The sequence below is a fragment of the Rhinoderma darwinii genome, chromosome 2 (assembly GCF_050947455.1).
Source record: "Rhinoderma darwinii isolate aRhiDar2 chromosome 2, aRhiDar2.hap1, whole genome shotgun sequence".
Classification (NCBI taxonomy): domain Eukaryota; kingdom Metazoa; phylum Chordata; class Amphibia; order Anura; family Rhinodermatidae; genus Rhinoderma; species Rhinoderma darwinii.
The window spans coordinates 380,862,025-380,888,688 of record NC_134688.1 but is presented as its reverse complement, the minus strand read 5'-3'; the positions used below and the strand labels follow the sequence as shown (position 1 = coordinate 380,888,688).

At 46.0% G+C, this 26,664-nt stretch overlaps 1 protein-coding gene across 1 annotated transcript in view; it reads right to left on the bottom strand.

Moving 5' to 3' along the window:
* Nucleotides 1-22,821, bottom strand: part of OTC (ornithine transcarbamylase) — a 93,808-nt gene extending 70,987 nt beyond the window's left edge. The window contains exon 1 of the mRNA XM_075853956.1: nt 22,746-22,821. The gene's annotated coding sequence lies outside the window, so the exon portion shown is untranslated. The remainder of the gene's footprint in view (nt 1-22,745) is intronic.
* Nucleotides 22,822-26,664: the final 3,843 nt, after the last annotated feature.

Here is a 26,664-nt window from a genome sequence, read left to right as displayed (position 1 = left end):
GGAAGACTCGGAGGTACCTATGCAACTCGGGGCCTCCGTGTCCCCCCAACAACGTAGAGATTTCAGCAGGAAGAATGGTCTCTGCTTCTACTGTGGGGATGACAAGCATCATGTGAACAACTGTCCTAAGCGCAAGAATGCAGCCGGAGAACTTCCACGCCTAAGTGATCATCGGGGAGGTCACTTGGGCGCACAGGTATTTCCCGTAAATATGAAACGTAATAAAATCTTGCTTCCCTTTCAGGTCTCTTTTGGTGGTAGGTCTGCTACCGGCAGTGCCTTTGTGGATTCAGGGTCTTCTGCTAATATCATGTCTGTGGAATTTGCTATGTCTCTAGCTATGCCTTTGATTGATTGGCCTAAACCTGTCCCGGTAGTGGGTATCGACTCCACTCCTCTTGCTAATGGTTATTTTACACAGCATACCCCTGTTTTTGAACTCCTTGTTGGCTCCATGCATTTGGAGCAGTCCTCTGTACTGTTAATGCAGGGATTATCGTCCGATTTGGTTTTAGGCCTTCCCTGGTTGCAGTTGCATAATCCCACGTTTGACTGGAATTCTGGGGACCTTACCAAGTGGGGTAATGAATGCTTGACGTTATGTTTTTCTGTTAATTCTATTTCTCCCCCTGAGGAGGTGAACACGCTACCTGAGTTTGTTCAGGACTTCGCCGATGTTTTCTCTAAGGAGGCATCCAAAGTGTTACCTCCTCATAGAGAATATGATTGCGCAATCAATTTGGTACCAGGAGCTAAGCTCCCTAAGGGTAGGATATTTAATCTCTCTTGTCCCGAACGTGAAGCCATGAGAGAGTATATCCAGGAATGCCTGGCCAAGGGTTACATTCGCCCCTCTACTTCTCCGGTAGGTGCTGGCTTCTTCTTCGTAGGGAAGAAGGATGGTGGTCTTAGGCCATGCATTGACTACCGAAGCTTGAATAAGGTCACTGTAAGGAACCAGTATCCCCTTCCTCTGATTCCTGATCTCTTTAATCAGGTTCAGGGGGCCCAATGGTTCTCTAAGTTTGATCTACTGGGGGCGTATAACCTTATCCGCATCAAAGAGGGGGATGAGTGGAAGACTGCGTTGAACACGCCCGAAGGTCATTTCGAATACCTCGTTATGCCCTTTGGGTTGTGTAATGCTCCCGCGGTCTTCCAGAATTTCATAAATGAGATTTTAAGAGACTACCTGGGGGTATTTCTTGTAGTGTACCTTGATGACATACTTGTGTTTTCCAAGGACTGGTCCTCCCACATTGAGCATGTCAGGAAGGTGATCCAGGTCCTTCGAGAAAACAAACTGTTTGCGAAGACCGAAAAATGTGTGTTTGGGGTGCAGGAGATACCATTTTGGGCTAAATCCTCACTCCTCATGAATTCCGCATGGACCCTGCCAAGGTCCAGGCTGTGGCGGAATGGGTCCAACCTGCCTCCCTGAAGGCGTTACAGTGCTTCCTGGGGTTCGCTAATTATTACAGGAGGTTTATTGCTAACTTCTCGGTCATCGCTAAGCCTCTTACGGATCTCACTCGCAAAGGTGCTGATATCCTCCACTGGCCTCCTGAGGCTGTCCAGGCTTTTGAGGTCCTTAAGAAGTGCTTTATCTAGGCCCCGGTGCTGGTTCAGCCCAACCAAATGGAGCCGTTTATCGTGGAGGTTGACGCGTCCGAGGTGGGAGTGGGGGCTGTCTTGTCCCAGGGTACCAGGTCCCTCACCCATCTCCGTCCCTGTGCCTACTTCTCCAGAAAGTTTTCACCCACTGAGAGTAACTATGATATTGGCAACCGCAAACTCTTAGCCATTAAATGGGCATTTGAAGAGTGGCGCCACTTCCTGGAGGGGGCTAGGCACCAGGTAACGGTCCTTACCGACCACAAGAATCTGGTTTTCCTAGAATCTGCTCGGAGGCTAAACCCGAGACAAGCTCGTTGGGCATTATTTTTTACCAGATTCAACTTTGTGGTTACCTATAGGGCTGGGTCTAAAAATGTTAAGGCTGATGCACTGTCACGTAGCTTCATGGCCAGCCCTCCTTCGGAGGAAGATCCTGCTTGTATTTTGCCTCCAGGTATAATCATTTCCGCTATTGATTCTGATTTAGTCTCTGAAATTGCGGCTGATCAAGGTTCAGCTCCCAGGAGCCTTCCTGAGAACAAGCTGTTTGTTCCCCTGCAATTCCGGCTAAGGGTACTTAGGGAAAATCATGACTCTGCACTATCTGGCCATCCAGGCATCCTGGGTACCAAGCACCTCATTGCCAGAAACTATTGGTGGCCTGGGTTACCTAAAGACGTTAAGGCCTACGTCGCCGCTTGTGAAGTTTGTGCTAGGTCCAAGACTCCCAGGTCCCGACCAGCGGGCTTACTATGTTCTTTGCCCATTCCCCAGAGACCTTGGACCCATATCTCCATGGATTTTATCACCGATTTGCCTCCATCTCAAGGCAAGTCGGTGGTGTGGGTTGTAGTAGACCGCTTCAGTAATATGTGCCATTTTGTGCCCCTCAAGAAACTACCCAATGCTAAGACGTTAGCTACCTTGTTTGTCAAACATATCCTGCGTCTCCATGGGTCCCTGTCAATATTGTTTCTGATAGAGGGGTACAATTTGTTTCATTGTTTTGGAGAGCCTTCTGTAAAAAGTTGGAGATTGATCTGTCCTTCTCCTCTGCCTTCCATCCTGAAACTATTGGCCAAACTGAGAGGACTAATCAGTCTCTAGAACAATATTTAAGGTGTTTTATCTCTGACTGTCAATATGATTGGGTCTCATTCATTCCCCTTGCCGAATTTTCCCTTAATAACCGGGTCAGTAACTCGTCAGGGGTCTCCCCCTTTTTCTGTAATTTTGGGTTTAATCCACGGTTCTCTTCCATTTCACCTGGTAGTTCCAACAATCCCGAGGTAGAGGTCGTTCATCGAGAACTGTGCACAGTCTGGGCTCAGGTTCAGAAGAACCTAGAGGCGTCCCAGAGCATACAAAAAACTCAGGCAGATAGAAAACGTTCTGCTAACCCCTTGCTTATGGTCGGGGATCTGGTGTGGCTATCGTCTAAAAATTTGCGCCTTAAGGTCCCGTCCAAGAAGTTTGCTCCCCGGTTTATAGGGCCGTACAAGGTCATTGAAGTCCTCAATCCTGTCTCCTTCCGACTGGAGTTGCCCCCATCTTTTCGAGTACACGACGTGTTCCATGCCTCCCTCCTTAAACGCTTCTCCCCGTCCTTGGCTCCCTCGAGGAAACCTCCGGTCCCTGTTCTCACCCCTGAGGGGGCAGAATTCGAGGTGGCCAAGATTGTGGACAGCAGGATGGTCCAAGGCTCCCTCCAGTACCTGGTCCATTGGAGAGGATACGGGCCTGAGGAGAGGACTTGGGTACCCGCTCGGGATGTTCACGCTGGGATATTGGTCAGGAGGTTTCACCTTCGTTTCCCCAGTAAACCAGGTCCACTTAGAAAGGGTCCGGTGGCCCCTCATAAAAGGGGGGGTACTGTAAAGGATCTGCCAGGCACAGCTTCGGGGTTAACGCCCATAGATAATCAGTCTGCACCTGCTTCTATGTCTGTGAAACTGACTCCATCTTCCACCACTCAGGGTGGCAGGCTTAGGAGTGGGAGAACCTATCACAGCCTGGCCAGACGGAGCTAGCTCCCGCCCTCTGTCTATTTATACCTGCCTTTCCTGTTCCTCCTTTGCTTGTGATTCTTCTCGTTTGGTTTCCTGGCCCTGCTGCAGCTTCTTGTACTATTGTCCTTGCTTCATATTGACCCCGGCTTGCTGACTACTCTCCTGCTCTGCGTTTGGCACCTCGTACTCTCCTGGTTTGACTCGGCTTGTTCACTTCTCTTGTTGCGCCATGGGCAACTGCCCCTTTTCTCCCCCTAGCTCTGTGTACCCTTGTCTGTTTGTCTGTCGTGCACTTATTGAGCGTAGGGACCGTTGCCCAGTTGTACCTAGGGCGGGTCATTGCAAGTAGGCAGGGACTGAGTGGCGGGTAGATTAGGGCTCACTTGTCTGTCTCCCCACCCGCGTCATTATCCAACCCCTGTGTATAGTGCTCCACATATAGTCCACCCCTGTGTATAGTGCTCCACAGATAGCCCACACCTGTATAAAGCCCCCTGTAGATATAGCCTACCCCTGTATATACTGCTCCATAGGTCACCCACCCCTGTATATAGCCCCCTGTAGATATAGCTCACCCCTGTATATAGTGCTTTACATATAGTCCACCCCTGTATATAGTGCTCCATAGATCGCCCACCCCTGTATATAGCCCCCCCTGTAGATATAGCCCATCCCTGTATATAGTCCCCCTGTAGATGTAGCCCACCCCTGTATATAGTATCCCACAAATAGCTCCCCCCTATAGTGCTCCACAGAAAGCTCACCTCTGTATATAGCCTCCCTGTGGATATAGCCCATCCCTGTATATAGTGCTCCACATATAGTCCACCCCTGTATATAGTGCTACACAGATAGCCCACCCCTGTATATAGCCCCCCTGTATATATAGCCCACCCCTGTATATAGTGCTCCTTAGATCGCCCACCCCTGTATACAGCCCCCCTGTAGATATAGCCCAACCCTGTATATGGTGCTCCATAGATAGCCCACCCCAGTATATAGCCCCCCCTGTAGATAGACACCCCCCGTAGATAAAGCCCCCTGCGTGTAGATAAAGCCCCCGTAGATAAAGTCCCCCCCATAGATAAAGGCCCCATGTAGATAAAGCCCCCCTGTAGATAAAGCCCCCCCATAGATAAAGTCCCCCTTGTAGATAAAGCCCCCCCCCGTGTATATAAAGCCCCCCATAGATAAAGTCCCCCCTTGTAGATAAAGCCACCCGCCTGTAGATACAGCCACACACTTTTTTATTACAATAAAAAAACAAAACTATTCAAACTCACCTTAATCCCGCTCCCACGCCGGCCGGCAGCAATGGAGACCTGCTCTCTTCTGCGCAGCTCTCCTGGGTGTTGAACGAAGAGTCTATGAAAGGCGCTGATTAGCTGGACAGGATGACTTTGCCTGTCATTCAGCGCCTTTCAGCGACGGAAGCTTCACTGGTACAAAAGGTACCAGTCGCTTCACTGGTACAAAAGCGCTAAATAGCTGGGCACAGAACGTACCCGGCAATTCATTGCTTCTAATTGTACCTGTGTCCTATAGACACAGGTACAATTGTAGTGCAGGAGGAGGTGGTGCTGGCGCCCTCTCTAAGTTGCGCCCGGGTCACATGCCCCGCCTGCCCCCCCACTAGCTACGCCCCTGGCTCTATGTCAAGTACAGGGCACCCTCTGCATCAATATGACCGCTGGTAGTATAAAGTATGTTCTTATACAGATAATGACTTTAACCCATTCCCGCCGCAGCCATTTTTCAGATATACATTTTAATCTCTTTCTCCCCACTTTCCAAAAGCCATACATTTTTTATTTTTCTGTCAATTTTTTTGCTGGACAAGTTGTCGTTTTTTGCTCGTTACAGAAAAGTGTAGGCTGTGACATACAGCCAAAACCTGCGTTGTATGTAGCGTACCTAGCCCGAGAGCCTGCTCAATACTTCCCCTACGCAGCTATGATGTGAGTATGTCATACGTTGGGAAGGGGTTAATAACATTAAGTCATCCAGTATACACTGTGACAATATCTTCTGCAGTGCCAATATAAAATATGCCCCTCAGGGCTAAGATACTGTAGCCAGCATTTGACCGAGTTTCAATTTGCTAAACATGTTCATTGCCATAACGTCTAGTTTTCTATAGTTATTCAATGGGTTTGCAAAATATCTAGTGCTAGGTGGGCTTCTACATATTTCAATGTCCGATCGATTGCTGTCCAACACTATAGGAAATGAGCGTCCTTTTTATCATGGCAGCTACATACCTTCAAGATGCATGCAATAGCTGTCCTTCCAGTTCACAATACTGCATAGTTCTCAAATAAGTTCTTTAGGTTAATATGGCATCTTATGGGGCAGTGAAAACATAATTGATAGAGTTAATACTACATTTGATACAGACTTTTCATAAAATAGCTGATGCCAATTCACGGTAAATTGGTAATGTTGGCATGCATATAGGTTATACAGTTTCTGTCTGTATTTCAAGTTCTACACTACTAATATCTGCTGCTCAGTCTCTAAAGAGCATGCGTACGTCATATGTCACATTTTCCTGCTCCACATAAATAATGTACATGGAAATATTTTTTCTTGTGCATTTGCAAATCGTCCTGTGCACATCAAACATCGCTCTCTTCCTATTCACAACTATGAGCTGTAAACAAAGAGAGCAGTTGTAGTTATATTCTGTTTTCTAGGGGTGCTGCCAGGGGCGTAACTAGGAAAGACTGGGCCCCATAGCAAACTCTTGACCGGGGCCCCACCTGGGTGCCACAAGCAGCCTCCCTTATAAATAGTGCCCCCTGTAGAATGTGCCATACAGCGCCCCTGTAGACAGTGCTATATAGCCCCGCCTATAGACAGTGTCACACCCCATTTGTAGATAGCGTCCCCACCTTCCCCTTGTAGATAGTGCCATACAGCCCCCCTGTAGATATCACCATAAAGCCCCCACTGTATATAGTGCTATACAGCTCCCACTCTATATAGTGCCACACAGCCCTCCTCCCTTGTATATAGTGCCACTTAGTCCCCCCTTAGTAGAAATGCAGCACAGCCCCCCCTTAGTAGATAATGCCACACACAGACCCCTGTAGATTGTGCCACACTCCTCAGCCCCCTGTAGATAGAGCCACAGCCCTCCCCTTGTAAATAGTTCCATACAGTTCCCCCATGTGTATAGTGACACACAGCTCCCCCTTGTGTATAGTGCCACACAGCTGCCCCTTGTGTATAGTGCCACACAGCCCCCTTTGTGTATAGTGCCACACAGCCCCCTTTGTGTATAGTGCCACAAGGCAATGGTGCATCCAAGAAAGTTGCATCAGCCAGGGAGATGTCACTCAAACATGGAAAGGTGGGTTTGGAGGCAGGACTATGAGACTCTTCAGGATAGTGGCACCGCCCCATGACCCTCTAATGAGTAATTATCATATAGTTTGCGTCGTTTTAAAAGTGGATTTTAAGGATTTTGCTGCATCTTAAAAAAACATACAAAGGAATGTTTGGAAATATTGACAGGTCATGTATTACCACATGGTGGTGGTTCAAGGGGTTATCACTACCAGACAGGTTTCCATGAAATATACAATGAAGAACAATTCCATCTGCCCTGCAATTTTGTTATTATAAATATATCCTATATAATTACAGATCCAGAACCAAGCTCTGACATATATACAGTATAACAACCAAGCTCAGTACATAAATACATCGCTAGAACCAAACTCTGACATATATACAGCACCAGAACCAAGCTCAGTACATACATATGTCAGGGATCAATACTATGTATATTGTTTGAAAAATATTATCCTCACACATATGTATATACATTTCAGTTCTTTGTGTAATATACTGACATATATAACAAGTTCTTTGTTCATGTCGGACACACCTATGGAAGACACCGCCCCCTGGAATGCAAGAAGAGTGAGTCTGAGATAATGGTGGGGGCTTGGGCACTCCCACATCTCTGGGGAGGAGGCATGTGTCTCTTTCTGTGTTTTTTTGTTCTGAATAAAAAGTTTTCAGTCTTCCTCCTGGCTGAGAGAGGAGCTGTACCAAACATTACTCTGTGTGGTGTACTTCTCTCCAGGCATGCCTTCAGCTTTCAATTTACAGAGGTGGTTATTCGGTGTGAAATACGGACCTGACATTTGGCACCCCAGATGGGACCTCACTCGAGGAAATATCAAAATCCGGACAATCGACAATCACAGGGTGAAACAGATAACTCAAAGTTGCCCACTGAAGGAATTTGATCACCTCCGCAATAACACGGTAAGCGAATTGATTTTATAAATCTTCGTCTTATCTGTGTTAGTGGACAGTCTTGTGGCGATCTGTAGAACCCTTTTGTTGATTTCCTGGATTATCTCTGGCGACAGAGGTGATATTTTCCGCTGTGAGGTCAAAAACCTGTGAGACCTTAGTCGCGTCCGACTAACCATCCTCTGGGTAAGTCGGGTAATCCTCTGGGTAATTAGGGACTAGATAGAAAATACGCGGACACAATATATAAAGTCGTGGATAGTATTATAACCTGTCTTATACAGGGGCACGCGGGCATAAGTACATGTGTGATAAGTCGTGGATAGGCACGCGGGCATAAGTACATGTGTGATAAGACGTGAGACGCGGGCACGCGGGGTGCAATGCACTGATAAGACGTGCGATAAGACGTGAGAAGTGCAAAAACACTGATAAGTCATGCGATAAGGCGCATGCGGGGTGTATAAACTGAAAAGAACGAAAAAAAACAAAAAACTGTTAAGTCGTGTATTAAATTGTAGGTAATATAGTGGCCAGACCAGAGAGTTGTAGACCGAAAATTGTTATATAAGTTACGTGTATAATATAGACTGTTAGAATGGATGGTTTAAGGTCCATATTCAAATCATCAGGATCACCCGATCCTATTCATGATTTGGTGAAGTGAATGGAAGTTAGGAATAAGAAAGGTATTGTATGTTATATGTATTAGAAAACACAGGACCAGCCGACGCCCGGTAATGGCTTCCGTACCTCATGTTGAGTGTATCCTCATTGTGGGTGGGAAACCCCCCCCCCCCCTCACAGCTGCGCAATGTGTTTCCAATGGGAGAGGCTGCCCCCCACCACCCACCCCTGATGTGGCCACGCCCGGCCCAACCAAATCAGTATGAAATAATCGCCTTGTTAATTTTGTCATTTTTAGTGTCTTTCCTATTTTTAGGTTCCATGCTAGACGCTGTTCACTGATGAAGCAACACGTCATCATAATATAGAGATGGTGGCCGACAGATTAGACTGTTACAGATTATATGTTTGATGTTTTGAACGTAGATAATTCCTTTACAATGGTGTGATGAATGATTGCAGATACGTATGTTGTTTTGCCGGCATTGAAAGTGTTAAGATTGTGAGACTAGAAGTTGTGAGAAATGAGTGTGTGACCCCCCTCCCTCCCCCCTGTAGTGTGCTGTGTTTGGGAGGAGGAGGGGGCTGACTGGGTGCAGTCTGCAGGGCTGATGAGACAAAGGGATTTCAATATGCACTGCTGAGAGATCTATATATATCAGTAATGTCTACAAACCTAAATAAATTTCTTCTCTTTGCGCATGCGCTGTTGTTTATAAAAGTTACAATATTTATGTGTTATGATGTGATCAGATTTCATGGGTTTTGATGTTAATTCAGATGTATTAAACTACAGATACTGTGAGACACGGGGTTTTGAAAATGTATGTGCCCCCCACCGTTCCCTATTTTTATATACAGTTTATTGGTTTGCAGTAATTAATGTTATCAGTGATAATATTTTCTGTTTTATTGAATAACTAACTACAATTGTTTTGTTTTTGATTTCACACATAAATTATGTCATTGTAAAGATCAAATGTATTTGTCAGGAAAAAGTCATTTTTGTTTCAGGCTGTTGTACATTACAGGGGGTTAAACTAGTGTTATGTTGAGATGTAGTTTTGAACTCTGCTACATTACTTTCCACAAAGGGGGGAATGGTGAAGGGACTGATCAGGTACAATTTTGGTTTGTTTTGAGTTAATTAATTTGGTTTCAGGAGATCTAAAAATGTGTAAGAGACCCCAATGAGTAATCCAGATTAAATGTGTATGAGAGTAACCTACATTTTAAGGTTTTTCTGTGTAGATGGTTGTGTAAGAGACCATCCCCCTCCAGCAAATTTACACAGGAGGCAGAAGTGATGTCAATCACACGAGTCTTTATGGATTTAGATGAGGGAGAAGGCAAAACAAAAATTGTCTGGACATTGTTAATTTGATGTAAAGTTTTTAGGAATGTTTTATTTTTATTTGTTTTTGTATTAATCAAGTATTTGCAGAATCTGATAAAAGTGAGATTCTCAAAGTATTCTGGATTATCAGATGAGTGTTGAGAAGTGTATAACATTTGGTTTTATTTTAGAGAATGAAGACGCCCCCCCTTTGAGATGTTCTATCTATATGTGACATGGGTTTTTAATGTAAATTTGTAATAAAGAGATATTTTATTATACAATATGTACAAGACAGGATACGAGGCACCAGGTAAATTACCCAGAAACCACTCTCACCTTCTTGTTCATCTCAAGGAGCAGAGCTGGAGGTGCTCGCTGAGGCTTGTAACCTGGCAACAGGTAAGACGGCCGACATCTACACTGACACTAGGTACGCTTTTGGCATCGCCCACAATTATGGGCCCATTGGTAGTAGGAACTTTATTGGATCATCGGGTAAGCCAATTGAGAGAGCGAGAGAAGACAGAACTGACAACAAGGAGATGTGCAGCCAGGTGTCAGTAAATTGGCTTGTCCCTGGATACAATAATGCCACCACTTGGTTTGTAGCAGCTGGCATGATGTGCGTACGGCATGACATAGGTAAAACAGCAAAGGTACCTGTGAAAAGTGCAGCCCGGCCAGATTAACAGTCCCAGCGACTGCAGGACATACAACTACCCGAGGTAGAAGTGTATGACAATGTGCTCGTGTGTGTAGACCTGTTCTCAGGTGGGCCTGAAGCCCGGCCTGTATCTTCCCCACTGCAGATGTTGTGTGTAAGTGACGGGGGAACAATGTTATCCCAAGTATTGACCTGATGTTTGTACAATAAGATATCAGCAGTTCTCTAGATGTTATTCCAAAGTTAGTTTGTTTAATAATTGTATTTAAGAAGTGTTGTGGGAATATTAAATACGGAGGTTAAGTTTTATGTAAAGTTCTAGACCAGCCTTAGCATTGGACTATTAGAGTCATGCTTCAGATAAAAGGTACAGAAGCGGAATATTCCCATTAGAAAACATTTTTATTTGTTTATTTTTATTTTTGCTGTGAAAGGAAAATTTTAGAGCAGAGAATTCTGTGCAGTGTATATGTGTATGTATAGATATGTATATAAAGAAGAATCAGTTTGTAGGTATCAGTTTTAGTTACTGACCAGTGTGAACGCTTAACATAAATCTGTCATTGTTAATGTTTTTCTTCAAGTTAATTATCTGATTAAGATCAATTACTGATTAGGCTATGAAAAGCTTGTTCTCCACAGGAAGAGTCCAACTGGGAGCAGAAGGCGTGAGAACCAGAGTCTAACAGAATGTGGACGGATAAAGGAAGGTAAACCGGTAACACCCAAGGCACTCTTGATGGCACGTGCATTGATGGTGTATGACCTCACATATGCCCCAAGACTGCAAGGATCGATTTGGTAAGATCTAATTGGTATGTCCCAGGTTTTACAGCTGTCGCTGCTAAATTCTGTTAGAGCTGTTTGATTTGCCTACAGAACAGTCCTGGCAGACCGGTGCCAACCTTATCATACCCGCCTCACACGAAGAGAACAGACCTTGAGAGGCCTTACCAGGTAGAACGAACCAGATTAGAGTAAGAAAAATTGGTTTGAGACACTTGTCAAATAAACATGTGGAATCTGTGTATGTTTCTGTGAGGTGGAGATGTTCTAGGCAATCAGCTGAGATCAAGGTACAAATCCTGCTGAAAGAGTATCACCAAGTGCAAATGAAGTACCCAATAATTACACATCTTCTAGGTGCACTGTCCATTGTAACAGAGAAGTTTTTCCTTTTATATATATATATATATATATATATATATATATATATATATATATATAAAAAGGTGTTTGATGTCGTTTAAGGGCCTGACATTATTGTATGTACTTAGAACAACGTTTATAATGTATGCGGATGATGTTATCACCAGATTAGTATTTATTTTAACAATTGACAAGAGTTGGGGGTCCCCAGCAAGTGCCAGTAAATATGAACTAAAAGACTTTTAACACGATGAACTCCATCACTGAGATGCGGCAGGCACAGCCTGAGCCAGTACAACGCGTTTATCATGAACTGACGGCAGTGTCACAATTCTAAGCGGCCGCCCAGACAAGTAACTTACCAGAGGAAGAGTACAGATGCGGAGGGTTTGATAGTCACAATACAACTCCACTAATCCGCCAACGTGGGATCTCACCCCAGGCTCACAGCATGAGGTGCTATGTACAGCCTGATGACGTAAACTAAAGGAGACGGTGTCGGACAGATGAGAAGGACCAAATCAAGTCCTGATGACATCAGCAAAGATCAAAGTAAAGACCAAAGACCTGAGTGAATCCATCAGCAGGATCAAGTGTTTTGATAAGTAAGTGGCTAGGAGGGGGTAATAATAACTCCCCCACTGGACACCAACGTAGTCTGACTCCACAATTGTGTGGGTTACCCTGAGGGTGACAGTCAGTGAAGAGCAGAAGACAGGAGAAGAAGAAGACGATGGTGTACAGGACTGGCAATGAACTGATGGGACCCGAAACCTGAGGGTGATAGCATTATGATTATTAGTTGAGGCCCTATTGTTTATAATGTCTGAGGTTTATAATTATAATGTGTGTAAATATGCCACGGTGCTGCAAATTACAATCTGAGGAGTTTTATGTGAAGGTGTGAGGTGAAGGTCACTGTGCTGCCCATGACCTGTTATATCTGCAGGGGTAAAAGTCCCATTAGGACAGTAAGTGACAGTGCGACAGTTGTTACCATTAATAAAATGTAGACTGAATTAATTATATATATATATTACAGCCAGCAGCGGTTTGTAGATTATATCAAGACAACCATCCTGTATCCAGAGGAGAATAGGGAAAGTTAGGACCACTCCGACACCTTGGAAGTCCAGGTACAAAGGGGGGTTACTCATCAGGAGTAGCTCGTCTCAAGCTGGTGAAGAAATCCAAAACCCCTACCCGCCTGGTTCGAGTGGTCAGTGGTAGGTTGCTAGGCAAGACTCAGGGATAGAGTAATAATATTTTTAGGGGGGACTGTCAGGGATCAATACTATGTATATTGTTTGAAAAATATTATCCTCACACATATGTATATACATTTCAGTTCTTTGTGTAATATACTGACATATATAACAAGTTCTTTGTTCATGTCGGACACACCTATGGAAGACACCGCCCCCTGGAATGCAAGAAGAGTGAGTCTGAGATAATGGTGGGGGCTTGGGCACTCCCACATCTCTGGGGAGGAGGCATGTGTCTCTTTCTGTGTTTCTTTGTTCTGAATAAAAAGTTTTCAGTCTTCCTCCTGGCTGAGAGAGGAGCTGTACCAAACATTACTTGTGTGGTGTACTTCTCTCCAGGCATGCCTTCAGCTTTCAATTTACAGAGGTGGTTATTCGGTGTGAAATACTGACCTGACACATACAGTAACACAACCAAGATCAGTACATAAATACAGCACTAGAACCAAGCCCATACATATATACAGCACTAGAACCAAGCCCATACATATATACAGCACCAGAACCAACCTCAGTACATAAATACGGCACCAGAACCAACCTCAGTACATATATACTTCCCCAGAACCAAACTCATTACATATATACAGCACCAAAACCAATCTCATACGTATATACAGCACCAGAACCAAGCTCAGTACTTACATACAGCATCAGAACCAAGATCAGTACATATATACAACACCAGAACAAATACAGCTCAATTTAGTGCAACCCCTGCCGTATAGGTTTGTACGGCGTAAAACTACAGCTCCCAGCATGGCCCGAACAATGGTGAGGATATGCTGGGAGATCCTGTTTCACAAAAAAAAATCATATCCTAATCATACCACCGTCATCTCGCTGCAGATCATACAGTAACTACAGTGCTGATTAGAGGCAGAATAAGCATTTACATTAAGTGACTCACCGGTGACATCTCAGATTCTAGTTCTTTTCTTCTACCTCCGGTCCAGACATCTATGATGGATTTCTACCGTCCATGACCCATTTCTGCAGTTTTCAGCTCAGATGTCTTCAGCTTCTCACTTTTAAAACATTTCTGCACCTATAAACGAAGTTAAAATTCTCATTACCTCTAAATATAATTAAGCACCATACACTGCACCTCTAACTATAATAGCGCCATACACTGTGTCCCTGATTATTATAGTACCATACACTGTCACACACACCGTGCCCCCTGTAGATAGTGCCCCCATAGCCCCCTGTAGATAGTGACCCCCATAGAGCCTCTGTAGATAGTGACCTACATAGAAGCCCCTGTAGATAGTGTCTCACATACAGCCCTCTGTAGATCGTGCCCACATATGGACTCCAGAGCTGCAAGGCAATAGTGCTAACCACTGAGCCACCGTACTGCCCCACATATAGCTTCCCTTATAGCTAGTGCTCCACGTATAGCCCAAATCCGTATATAGTCTCACATATAGCTCCCCCTGTATATAGTGTCCCACATATAGTCCACCCCTGTAGACAGTGCCCTACATATAGCCACCCTGTAGCTAGTGCCCCACAGGTAACCCACCCCTGTATATAGTGTCCCACATGTAGCCCACCCTTATAGAAAGTGCCCTAAAAATAGCTCCCCTATAGATAGTGCTCTACTTATAGCCCACCCCTGTATAGTGTCTCACATATAGCTCCCCCTGTATATAGTGCCCCACATATAGACCCCTGTAGATAGTACCCCACATCCCCACATATAGACCCCCCTATAGATTGTGGCCCACATATAGACCCCCCTGTAGATAGTGGCCCACATCCCCACATATAGACCCCCCTGTATATAGTGGCCCACATATAGACCACCCCCCCTGTATATAGTGGCCCAAATATAGACCCCCCCCTGTATATAGTGGTCCACATATAGACCACCCCCTGTATATAGTGGCCCAAATATAGACCCCCCTGTATATAGTGGCCCACATCTCCATTTATAGACCCCCCTGTATATAGTGGCCCACATCCCCACATATAGACCCCCCTGTAGAGTGTGCACCACATCCCCACATACAGACCACCCCTGTAGCTAGTGCCCCACATATAGACCCCCCCCCCTGTATATAGTGGCCAACATATAGATGACACCCCTGTAGATAGAGACCCCACTATAGATAATGGCACTCACAAAACTTTACATACTCACATGATCCCATTCCTACGATGTCCGCTGGCACTGCAGACCTGCTCTCCTTTGAGTAGGTCTGCTGGAGCTGAATGACGTGTCGTTCAATTACGCTGATTGGCAGGGCAGAATGACTTGCCCCGTCAATCAGTGCCTTTCAAGCACGGAAACGGAGCGATGACATCATTGCGCCGCTAGCCAATCAGCGTCAGTGTAAGGCGCTGAATGGTCGGGCACGAAACATGCCCGGCCATTCAGCGCTAACGCATGTATTTGGCTGTCGCTAGCACTGGGGCCCCCTCCGGTGCTAGCGGCGCCACCAGGCACATGAGGGGGCATGTTGGCTGGCGGCACGGGCCCCCTCAAGCCGCTACCGCGGTAGTTAGCGCCACTGGGTGCTGCTATTATATGAAGTGAGCTTCATTAACCCCTTCCCGACATTTGTCATATGTATACATCATGGAAAACTAGTGCTTCCCGCAAAAATGTCGTACACTTATGACAAATAGGTGGCATGGGCTCAGAAGCTGAGTCCATGCCCAGTGGCGGATCCGCCTAGGTTTGTTATGGAGACCACATCACAGTTTTGTCACGTTTTTGCCACGAGTCGCGGCAAAAAACGCGACAAAACTGAAGGCCCCTGGACTCAATTGTATCCATGTCCTTTGGATGTGGATACAATTGACATTGCTGGCAAGGCAATGGGACCATCGGTTCCCTTCACACGCCGTTCAGACTTTTTTTGTGACGCACGCTGGATGCGGACTGGTCAGAAGAGACCTGGCCTTCATCTTCGGAGAAGAGGACGGTGCTGGATCGGGAACAGGTAAGTGTGGCACTAATTACAGGAGTGTGGCGCATTCTACATAGGTGGTGTGGCGTTATCAACGGGTGTGTGTAGTGTCATCTACAGTGGGGAATGTGTGGCGCTATCTACAGGGATACAGGGGGTCTGTTTGGCGCTATCTACAAGGGGGGCGCTATCTACAGAGGGGGTGGCGCTATCTACATGGGTGTGTGTGGCACTATCTACAGGAGGGCTGTGTGGCACAGGGTTGCCAAACATTTCCAAATAAGTCAGTAAATAAAAAATATGCCGATGTGCAGGACCGAGGGGAACATTTCTTCTGTTTCAAGAGGCGATTCTCAAGGCCCTTATATAAGGGAACCAGGAAGAGAGGGCTCAAACATATTCGCTGGAAGCGAGGGTGCCCACATTATACCAGGACAACACTTTCTCAGGGAAATTCCCCAAACTGCGAAGGTGTAGAGTGTGTACCAAAGTAAAGTATACCATTTATTAGTGCGACACTGGTCTGTGCATAAAGGATTATTTCAAAGCGTAACAAACATCCATGGATAATTTTATTATTTATTTACCGCATTATTATACCCTCCAGGGGCGTTACTAAGAAACACTGGCCCCATATCAAACTTTTGACTGGGCCCCCTCCCCTGGGTGCCACACACAGCCCGCATTCGTAGATAGTGCCCCCCTGTAAATAGTGCCATACAACCCCCTCCTGTAGACAGTGCTATACAGCCCCCCTGTAGACAGTGCTATACAGCTGCCCTGTAGACAGTGCTATACAGTGCCCCCTGTACAGTGCTATACAGCCCCCCCTGTAGACAGTGATATACAGTGCCCCCTGTAGGAAGTGCTATACTTTCAAGTATCACAAAGATGCGGTGCGCAGCGTAAATTTTTTTTCTTTTATAGCTGCCCCCAATGTACAGTATAATGCTCCCCATAGCTGCCCCAAACAGTATAATGCCCCCATAGCTGCCCCCACAGTATAATGCCTCCCATAGCTGTCCCCACACAGTATAATGCCCTTCATAGCTCGCCACACACAGTATAATGCTCTCCATAGCTGCTCCCACACAGTATAATGCTCTCCATAACTGCCCCCACACAGTATGCCTCCCATAGCTGCCCCACAGCATAATGCCCCATGCAGTATAATGCCCCCCATAGCTCCCCTACACAGTATAATGCCCCCATAGCTGTCCCCAAAGTATAATGCTGCCCATAGCTGCCCCCATAATATAACGCCCCCCATAGCTGCTCCCACAGTATAATGCCCCCATAGCTGCCCCCACAGTATAATGCATCCATAGATGTTCCCACAGTATAATGCCCCCATACAGTATAATGCCCCCATAGCTGCCCCCACAGTATAATGCCATCCATAGCTGTCTCCACAGTATAATGCCCCCATAGCTGTCCCAACAGTATAATGCCTCCCATACAGTATAATGTCCCCCATATAGTAAAATGCTCCTATAGCTGCCACCATATGAGCCCCCCTTCCCCACCCAGTATAATGCCCCATAGGGCCTAATAGAAAATAATAACATAATTACTTACCTATCCCCATTCCCACGACGGGTGGAGGATCCTTCTCCTCTGGTCTGTGCTGTGTGACCCGGCTCAGACAGGCGCGATGACGTCACAACATCGCGTCTTCCTGGTGTAACTACCGCTGTAGCAGCCTTAGCGGCTGCTACGGGGCCCGCTGCATGAGGGCCTGGGTTGTCAGCCGGCACGGGCCCGCCCATACCCGGAGGCTCTGCTAGAAGCCGCTATAGCTGCTACAGCTGTAGCGACGCCACATTCAGTGGTGTCTGCGTCCTTCGGACGCAGATGCTATTGAACAATGTGACAGAGCAAGGAGTTGCTCCAGAATGCTGGAGCAAGGAGCCATCAGCTGCAGCATTCAGTGGGACCAGCGTGGTCAGCGCTGTATGGCTACGGGCCCCCAGGCTTAGGGGCCCGGTCGTAATTGCGACTGCTGCGACCCCTAGAGCTACGCTACTGTTACAGTAGCCTATGGCGGAGCAGGGAGATACCTCCCTGCTCTGTCACAGTGTTCAACAGCATCTGCGTCCGAAGAACGCAGACACTATTGAATGTGGCGTCGCTACCGCTGTAGCAGCTATAGCGGCTGCTAGCGGAGCTCCGTGCATTGGGGGGGCCGTGCCGGCTTACATCCCAGGCCCCCTCATTCCGCGGGTCCTGTAGCAGCCTCTATGGCTGCTACAGCGGTAGTTACACCACTGATACCCTCTTATTATGCCCTTATGTTCTCTGCCCAGCTTACATATGAGCCCACATTATAAACTGAAATACTAAGAAAACTTCAAACAAAACTACTACCAGGCAAAATCTGTGCTCCAAATGGCGCTGCCTTCCTTCTGAGCCCTAAACTGTGCCCAAACAGCAGTTTACTTCCACATATATGGCATCTCCATACCCGGGAGAACCCATTTAACAATTTTTGGGATGTGTGTCTCAAGTGGCACAAGCTGGGAACAACATATTTGCCACTGAAAATGGCATATCTAGGGAAATTTTTTTCTTTGCATTATCCGCAGTACATGCATTTCTGGAAAAGACCTGTGGGGTGAAAATGCTCACTACAGAACTTAATAAATGCCTTTAGGGGTGTAGTTTCCAAAATTAGGTAACTTCAGGGGGGTTTCCACTGTTTTAATCCCACAGGGGTTTTGCAAATGCGATATGGCGCCCAGAAACCAATCCAGCCAAATCTGCTCTCCAAAAGCCAAATGGCGCTCCTTCAATTCAATTATGAGCCCTACCGTGTTCCCAAACTGCAGTTTATGACCACATTTGGGGTATTTAGTACTTGGAAGAGATTGCTTTACAAATTTTGGGGTGCTCTTTCTACTTTATTCCTTGTGAAAACGAAAAATTGTTAGCTTAAACTACTTCTAATTTTTGCAGCCCTATTCTAATAAATTCAGCAAAACCCTGTGGTATCAAAATGTTCACTATACCCTAGATGGATTCTTCAAGGGGTGTAGTTTCCCAAATGGAGTCACTTCTCTAGGGTTTCCACTGTACTGGTATCTCAGGGGTTCTGCAAATGTGACATGGCACACAGAAACCAATCCAGCAAAATCTGCGCTCCAAAAGCCAAATGGCACTCCTTCTCCTTCCCTACCAAACAGCAGTTTATGACAACATGGGGTATTTCCGTACACTAATGAAGTTGCTTTACAATTGATGGGGTTCTTTTTTTTTATTTTCACTGCCCAATTCTAATAACATATATGAAACACCTATAGGGTCAAAATGCTCACTACATTCCTAGATGAATTCCTTCAAGGGGTGTAGTTTCTCAAATGGCGCTCCTTCCCTTCTGAGCCCTACCGTGTGCCAAAATAGCAGTTTATTACTGCATATGGGGTATTTCCCTACTCAGTAGAAACTTATTTACAAATGTTTAGGCTTTTTTCTCCCTTATTCCTTGTGGAAATGATTTTATTTTAGCTAAAACGACAACTTTTTGGAAAAAATATAATTTTTCACGGCCATACACCGTGTTCCAAATTATTATGCACATTGGATTTAATTATTAGTTTTTTAATTAAACTCATGGATGGTATTGTGTCTTAGGGCTCTTTGGATCATTGTAATCAATCTCAGACACCTGTGATAATTAGATTTCCAGGTGTGCCCAATCAAAGGAAAACTACTTAAGGCCTCATTTACACGAGCGTAATATACGCGCGTGCGACGCGCGTGCTTTTAATGCGTGTCGTACGCACCTATATTACTCTATGGGGCAGTGCAGACAATGCGTGTATTTTGCGCAGCACGAGTGCGTTGCGTAAAACTCACGACATGTTCTATAATCGTGCGTTTTTCGCGCATCACACACCCATTGAAGTCAATGGGTGCGTGAAAACCACACATGCCGCACGGAAGCACTTCCGTGCGAACTGCGTGATTCGCGCAAGAGCTGTCAAACTGAATGTAAACAGAAAAGCACCACGTGCTTTTCTGTTTACAAACATCCAAACGGAGTGTCAGAATTTAGAGATGAGCGAACCGAACTTCACCGTGTTCGGCCGAACTCGTTTTGACCGAACCCGGCAAAAAAATTTCCGGGACACGACGTCAGGAGACAGTCACTGTCCAGGGTGCTGAAAGAGTTAAACTGTTTCAGCACCCTGGACAGTGACTTCCGATCACAATATACATGAACGTGTAAAAAAAAAAAAGAAGTTCTGACTTACCGATAACTCCCGGCTTCTTCCTCCAGTCTGACCTCCCGGGATGACAATTCAGTCCAAGTGACAGCTGCAGCCAATCACAGGCCAAGCACAGGCTGCAGCCAATCACAGGCTGCAGCGGTCACATGGACTGCCGCATCATCCAGGGAGGTGGGACCGGATGTCAAGAGAGGGACGCGTCACCAAGGCAACGGCCGGGAGACCGGACTGGAGGAAGCAGGAAGTTCTTGGTAAGTATGAACGTCTTTTTTTTATTCACAGGTTGCTGTATATTGTGATCGGAATTCACTGTCGAGGGTGCTGAAAGAGTTACTGCCGATCAGTTAACTCTTTCAGCACCCTGGACAGTGACTGACGTCGACTAGCCTCATCTCTATGATGGCGGCTGCGCGAAAATCACGCAGCCGCGCATCATACACTGATGACACACGGAGCTGTCAAGTGCCTTTTGCGCACGCAAAACGCTGCGTTTTTTTGCGTGCGCAAAATGCACACGCTCGTGTAAATGAGGCCTAAGAAGGACGTTCCACATTATTAAGCGGGCCACAGGTTTCAAGCAATATGGGAAAGAAAAAGGATCTCTCTGCTGCCGAAAAGCGTGAAATAGTGCAATACCTTGGACAAGGTATGAAAACATTGGATATTTCAAGAAAACTTAAGCGTGATCATCGTACTGTGAAAAGATTTGTGGCTAATTCAGAGCACAGACGGGTTTGTTCAGATAAAGGCATAATGAGGAAGGTTTCTGCTAGACAAATTAATAGGATTAGGAGAGCAGCTGCTAAAATTCCATTGCAAAGCAGCAAACAGGTATTTGAAGCCGCTGGTGCCTCTGGAGTCCCGCGAACCTCAAGGTGTAAGATCCTCCAGAGGTTTGCAAGTGTGCATAAAGCTATTATTCGGCAACCCCTAAACAATGATCACAAGCAGAAACGGTTGCAGTGGGCTCAGAAATACATAAAGACTAATTTTCAAACCGTGTTGTTTACTGATGAGTGCCGTGCTACCCTGGATGGTCCAGATGGATGGAGTAGTGGATGGTTGGTGAATGGCCACCATGTCCCAACAAGGCTGCAACGTCACCAAGGAAATGGTGGAGTCATGTTTTGGGCTGGAATCATGGGGAGAGAGCTGGTAGGCCCCTTTAGGGCCCCTGACGGTGTGAAAATGACCTCTGCAAAGTACGTAGACTTTATGACTGACCACTTTCTTCCGTGGTACAAAAAGAAGAACCGTGCCTTCCGTAGCAAAATTATCTTCATGCATGACAATGTGTGGTAAACCGCGGGTGCCGAGTCGCGGAGGGAGGAGCTCTCGGAGCTGACATTGGTTTTGGCGCCCTTTGGTCACGGCAGCGCCCTTTCTCTCTCCCGCTTCTCGGGCCGCAGAACTAGCTAAATAAAAGTGGTGCTTGTGGGATACACTGTTCTCGGTCCCCTGGGATGTTATGTGGTGTACCCCGAAATAAATATGTTCCAAGAGACAGGGTTCAATAAACTTTCACAGTAGTTTTACTGGGCACAATACGCTTGATGGTTAAGTTTGTTACAGAATAAGACAGGAGGCTGAGGTGGCAGTTGAACAGGCGAGCTCGCGGCACAATTTACTTCAGTTTCAAACATGGCGGTTACAATCTTCCACATAGAATGGAGGTACAATTCCTTATAGTAAAACTCAATCCTTCCAATACAATGCAGACCCCGAAGTTTTCTGCTTCTCATCTAATCCGCAGGAGTGGGTGACCCTCTCTCTCTGCTCCTCTTCTGATACTACCCGTGGCAATTCTAGGGCATAGCTGACCCCATAGTATGCGGGACAATCCAGAATCTGTTCAATCTCTGTAATGGCCTGTGCTATTTCTGCCTCTATCATGGGTAGTCAGGGTGTAGCGCCCATGGCCGCGGGCCGTCGGGTTTACTCACCTCCCGACGCCTGCAGCCATGAATCTGTGAGCGCTGGCCTCCGTCTCCCTCCTAGGAGATGCCAGCGCTCACTTCCGCTCCGTCTGGCTGGGTCCCGTAGGGTGCGCGCGCATGCTCGCGCCCGGCCTTAAAGGGCCAGCGCGCGCAATTAGGAAATCGTCATCATCATCAACTGCCACAATTTCCTGGTCTATAAGAAGGCCCCTGGCCTTCTAATCCTTGCCTGAGCGTTGTTAGTCTTTCCCAGTCTGTCTCGCAAATGGTCCCTTAGTGTCTCCCGTTCCAGCTGTTACACGTGCCCTGTTACCGTTCCTGTATTCCGTATTGTTCCTGTGTCTACCCGCGTTCAAGTGTCTTCTGCCACGTCAAGTGCCATCTGCCACGTCAAGTGCCATCTGCCACATCAAGTGCCATCTGCCACGTCACGTGCCATCTGCCACGTGAAGTGTCATCTGCCACGTCAAGTGTCTACCGCTCATCGGATACTGCCCGCCACGTCTGGCGCCACTTGCCGCACCTGCCTCCACCCGTGCTGAAGCCACAGCCACCTCCCGGACTAATTCAGGTACCCAAGCATTACTGTCTGCCATTTTACGTTCACATAGACTGTGACCTGGTCAGCTGCCTCCCCGCTACGGCGGAGCGGCCTAGTGGGTCCACAAACCCAGTGTCCGTGACACAGGGCTAGTATAATGACGGATGAGACTCACCAACATACATGGTGGCGGTGTTAATGGCTTCTGGTTCCTCTGTGTTAAGAACTACTTCTCTTCAGCTTGTTCAATTTCTTTCTGCGAGCTTTTCTATGGCCTGATGTTGTAGGCAGCCTGTCTCTGGATCTAAGATGGATAAAACCCAGGAGCAACTCCACTTAGCTGTTACCTCAACTGCTCACTCTCATCAACTCTCTTCCTCAACAACTGACTTCTCCAACTGCCTCAGGACTCTCCTCTATCTCCTAAGCTCCTCCCACCTTCTGGAAACTTCCCTGTATAAGACACTCCTGCATAGGCTGTAAAACAGTGCATTGCAAATTCACATTTATTTTTAAAAGTGACAGTACCTAATAGTTGGAAAAAGGTCATGTTATACAATTACAACACATTATCTTTCTAAAAACTCAACAAGGTTCTAAAAAATTAAGGTCTATTTGTGGATCAGTCACAAACAACCATAACAAAAGATGGGTAAGGTAACACTCTTTATCAATACAATTTTCACTGTTATTCAACCCAGGATAGTTTTGACAACCACAGTATATGTAAGATAGTAATGAGTAACAAACCATCACATACTGAAACCATCAAGCCTTATGATGTTAAGTACATATTCAATCTTTTTTTTTTTTTTAGTCCTCTGCACAATCACGGACATAGATCAAAAGGAAAGGCAGAAACCTGAGGTAATAAGAAATTATGTCCACCTGATAACACCAAGGTAAACAGTAAAGTCAGTCTTACCCATGAAGTTTGGGAATGAGAGTGATCCACACGGTAGTTTAGGCACCCCGACGCGCGCTTCACCGGTATCGCTTCCTTCCTTCATGGGTAAGACTGACTTTACTGTTTACCTTGGTGTTACCAGGTGAACATAATTTCTTATTACCTCAGGTTTCTGCCTTTCCTTTTGATCTATGTCCGTGATTGTGCAGAGGACTAAAAAAAATAAAAAGATTGGATATGTACTTAACATCATAAGGCTTGATGGTTTCAGTATGTGATGGTTTGTTACTCATTACTATCTTACATATACTGTGGTTGTCAAAACTATCCTGGGTTGAATAACAGTGAAAATTGTATTGATAAAGAGTGTTACCTTACCCATCTTTTGTTATGGTTGTTTGTGACTGATCCACAAATAGACCTTAATTTTTTAGAACCTTGTTGAGTTTTTTTATATTTCGTATATGTATATTATTGTATGTAATAAAGAATAAAGATGGATATTTTTCTATGACTATGGCGTAAAGACTCCTTGTTCTCTAGTGTTTTTCATGATTAAATGGAGTTTGCTGTTTTGTAAAAACATTTTGGAGGTGTTGTAATACAACCGTTTTGGCGACACCTAACCAACTACTATACCTGAGAGACATTTTTGTTGTTAAACATTATCTTTCTAGTAATGTTTTGGGGACATTACAAATGCACCATCTCATGCTGCAAAGAATACCTCTGTGTCATTGGCTGCTATGGGCATAAAAGGAGAGAAACTCATGGTGTGGCCCCCATGTTCCCCTGACCTCAACCCTATTGAGAACCTTTGGAGCATCCTCAAGCAAAATATCTATTAGGGTGGGAGGCAGTTCACATCAAAACAGAAGCTCTGGTAGGCTATTCTGACATCCTGCAAAGATATTGCCATGCGTATATGCTGCGTTTCTGTGTTTTTTACGCGCGCGCGGCCTGCGTTTTAAACGCGCGTAAAAAAAGGAGGGAGGCGTTAATGAGAGGCCAGCCTACAAAAAGGCACCCTTGCCAAACACCTGCTTGCTGGGTGCACATGTTCTGAGTCTTTTTTCATCGTGAGCAAAAAGAGTGTTTCTTTACACAGTTGACAGGCGAATTGTCTTGCAATCCACATTTATGCCTTGTCCTCGCTGGCCCATGTGCTGCTAGCGGGGATGATTTCGCTGAGATTTGGCGAACGGCGTCCCATGCTACAGGACCACCCACGTAGAAGAAGGAGGATTTGGGTTCATCCTCTTGTGGCCCAACGTACCTCCAAAGGGCACTTTCATACCCTCTATGAGGACCTCCGGCGTCACCCAGAGAAATTTTTCCGCATGTCTGTGGCCACGTTTGATATGCTGCTTGCGCAGATTCGTACAGGAATCACCTACCAGGATACAAACATGCGGCGCTGATTTTCCCAGAGGGTGTTGGTTTTAGTCACACATAACATGTGTTCTTTGTTGTTTCTGTTTTTCCTGTCATGTAGATTTCTGGCCACAGGCAATAGTTACCATTCTTTACATTTTGAATTTCTTCTGGGAGTGACCACCATTTCCTTCATTGTGACATCCACCTGTGTCGTGCTGTGGCAGAGATTAAAGACCACGGTCATGCCTCAGCCCACGGCAGAACAGTGGCTTAGAATTTCGGACGAATTTCTTACTGCAACACAATTTCCTCATTGTATTGGTGCCCTAGACGGGAAGCACATTCGTGTGAAGAAGCCCCCACGCACTGGCTCCAGATACTATAACTACAAGCAGTATTTTTCTATAGTCTTGTTGGCCTTGGCGGACAGTAATTATTGTTTTACCATAGTAGACATTGGGTCGTATGGAAGCTCTGCTGATGCCCGCATATTTAGCTCGTCGAGAATGGGTAAACGTCTTATGAATAATCAACTTGCTGTGCCTGAACCTACCATCCTCCCTGGCTCCAGCAGCCCACCAATCCCATATGTCATTGTTGCAGATGAGGGTTTTGCCCTGACAATGCAAGTAATGCGCCCATTTGCAAGAAGGGGCTTGGATGAGCGTAGGCGCATCTTCAATTACCGGCTATGCAGAGCGCGAAGATGTGTCGAATGCGCCTTTGGCATTATGTCTAACAGGTGGCGGGTGTTTATGACAACAATGCAAATGTCACCACAGAATGTGACACGTATCATCCAAGCGTGTGTAGTTCTGCATAACTTCAGCCGCATACATGACGCTAGTTTTGATGCTGAATATATACAAACAAATGCCACCACCAACACTGTGCCGGCAATTCCACTAGGGAGAGCTGTAACATCTGCACTCCGAGTGCGGGAAAGTTTTGCCGCATATTTTGATAGCTCTGCTGGAGCCGTACCATGGGAGCTCGATGCCATTTCAAGGGTGCCATAGTTATTAGTATTGTGTCCAACGGTCCTTAGTGTCCCGTGTTTTGTCTTTTATGTTCGGGGCTTGTAGTGTTAGGGACTTGCAATACATCAGGACCCTTGACGTGGGTTGCGAGCTTATATCTGTTTGGGTTTGGAATTGGCATTTATCAGGCAAACAAGTGATTGCATCAGAAACACATAGGCTCTACCATTGATTTCTCATACAATCCCAACTGTCCTTTGTGCATCAAATGTGAAAGCACTTCACGCAACATTTAAATATCTTTTGAATAATGCCAAACCCCAACAGATGAACTAATACCTCAATGAACGCATGCTACAATGTTGGGCCCTGGTAAACAGTGTGTGAATGTACACTAACATGACGATTGAGAAACATTGTGAAAATGAGGAGTAGAAAAGAATGTCCACACTCAATAGCAAATCTAAGCAGCAGAGTTTATGTTCACGCCATACAAAACCCCAAGTGCAAACATATGAAAAAACAATTGTTAACTTGGCACCAACATGATGCAACAACAATAAGAATCCAACACTGAAGTCAGGAAACAAAAACCATTACTTCATCCCACACGCACTCCTACAAGTCCTGGTATTGATGCGGCGGGGAAGTGTAGGCGCCCATTTCAGCACCACTATGCTGTCCACGGGCCTGCAGTGGATGTTCTGCTGATGCTACGCCTGGTAGCTGTGGCTTTGGAAAGCAGGTGCATAGGTTTCTGATGCTCTGCTGTATTGCGCAAAATTGCACTCATGGCCAGCCACAGGACCAGGGGAAAAGCGGGCAGGCAA